Source organism: Lactuca sativa, chromosome 2 (assembly GCF_002870075.4).
Source record: "Lactuca sativa cultivar Salinas chromosome 2, Lsat_Salinas_v11, whole genome shotgun sequence".
NCBI lineage: Eukaryota > Viridiplantae > Streptophyta > Magnoliopsida > Asterales > Asteraceae > Lactuca > Lactuca sativa.
The window spans coordinates 156206382-156208198 of record NC_056624.2 but is presented as its reverse complement, the minus strand read 5'-3'; the positions used below and the strand labels follow the sequence as shown (position 1 = coordinate 156208198).

The 1817-nt window shown below is 35.3% G+C and overlaps 1 long non-coding RNA gene across 1 annotated transcript; it reads left to right on the top strand.

The window, feature by feature from the left end:
- The first annotated feature begins 438 nt into the window (after positions 1–438).
- LOC122196744 (uncharacterized) lies at positions 439–1053 on the top strand. Its single transcript, XR_006188791.2, has 2 exons — positions 439–784; positions 879–1053. It is a non-coding gene; the product is annotated as an uncharacterized LOC122196744 (long non-coding RNA).
- Positions 1054–1817: the final 764 nt, after the last annotated feature.

The following is a 1817-nucleotide window of genomic DNA, read 5'->3' as shown; positions in this document are numbered from 1 at the left end:
CTTACTTTTGGGAAGCGTGATGTGAGAACCGCAAATTCAAGTTTCTTGGATTTTGAAATACTTATGGGACCGTTTCGTAATGAATTTAAATTATTGGGGGCTGTTGAGAAATTTAATTAATCAAAGTATGACTGATGTGGTTAAAATAAATCAAGGGAGGGACTGAAATGGTTTAAATTGAATTAATGTTTGAGAAAATGGACTGATGTTGTTAAGAAATCTCCATAGCAGGGGCTGTTTTGTTTAAAATACACCAAAGTTTTGGGGAAAGGAGTCATTTTGAATAAAGGGTTCAGCAAAGGGTCTAATGTGTTCATTTTATAAAGTCAAGATGATTTAGGGCTTTTTGTAAAAAGAAATCTCATGGAGGGACCGTTCTTGTTTAATGGCCCAAACTTAAAAGAAATTAGGGCTTTTTGTGCCCCATTCGTCATTTGTTTGATTGATCGGGCAAAGAAGGAACGAACGAAACAGATGGACGAAGACGTGAGAAGGAAAGCACGAAGCGGCGGCGCTGCATCCGGGCTTTGCTCGTCGCAGGTCACGAATAAGACCGAAGTCAAGCAATTGGGGAGCACCTTCGGTGCTTGGTTGGACCGAAGAAGGTTTAAGAACTGAGCAGCGATTCTGTTCTTCTCCTATTCCAATCGTGAGGTACGAGGGGAGGAGGTCCGAAGGGGAGTCCGGTCGGTCAGCAACACGTCGCAGGTGGTGTGTTGGGCAACGGAACTCGACGGGAAGAAGAAGTGAAGTTTGCGATGGGTGTTGCTCCGATCGGTAACAGGTGAGTGCCTTGAAACCAATGAAGGAGAATGTAAACAGGTAGAAAAACGATCCAATGAGGTGTTTGGCTTTGATTTTTTTTTTTTTTTTGAAAGGAAAAGGAGAACAAAATGGGAGTCGTTGTTGGTCTTGTGTTTGCACTGGACACGAAAACACCCACTTGAGTGTTGTGTTCTTGGCTGGAAATGAAGAAGAAAGAAGCTGGGATGTTGTTTTTTTGGGTGTGTCATTGACAGCTTTATTTGAGGAAGTAAACATGGTTCCTTTGTGTGTAGTATTGTCTAAAATGAATATTTACTTTGGGTGCAGGCTTAGGATATATATATATATATATATATATATATATATATATATATATATATATATATATATATATATATATATATATATATATAAAAGTGTTAGAAATCCTAATTTATTATGTCTTGGTCTTTAAAGTCTTCTTTGATACATATACAAAGCATGTATATATTAGTGTTGTTGAAGTGCTATAATTTTGTTGCTTGTTAGACACATGTATATAGAATAATCTATGAAAACTATAGCAAATTCTTATAATTGTTCATAACTTATCTTCCATGCACAAATGTATATAGTTGAAGACGAAGTTAGAAACATACGGCTATTTCCATTGTTAAAATCCACATCAACCAGATTTGGATATGTATATTATTCTGGAATACATTATCTAATAGAAATAATGTCGAAACCAATAGTTTAAGATGTCACGATTAACTGATTCAAAATGTATGGGTTTTTCCTGACTTTTATAAATATTTTTACTAAAATATTTTGAGTATTAAATTGGATAATAGATTATGACCTGAGTCCAAAACATTTTCGGAATTTCCATCTGATGTGTGCAAGTCCCTCAACGGATAGAAACGGTTTTGACAGTTTTAAGGAAAACAATATTATATTGGTTTTAGATTCTTATAACGGTCATATCTTTTGCATACAAACTCCATTTTAGACGTTCTTTATATTTTTGGAAACATGTGAACATTAACAATGAGATTAGAGTGTTTGTTTTG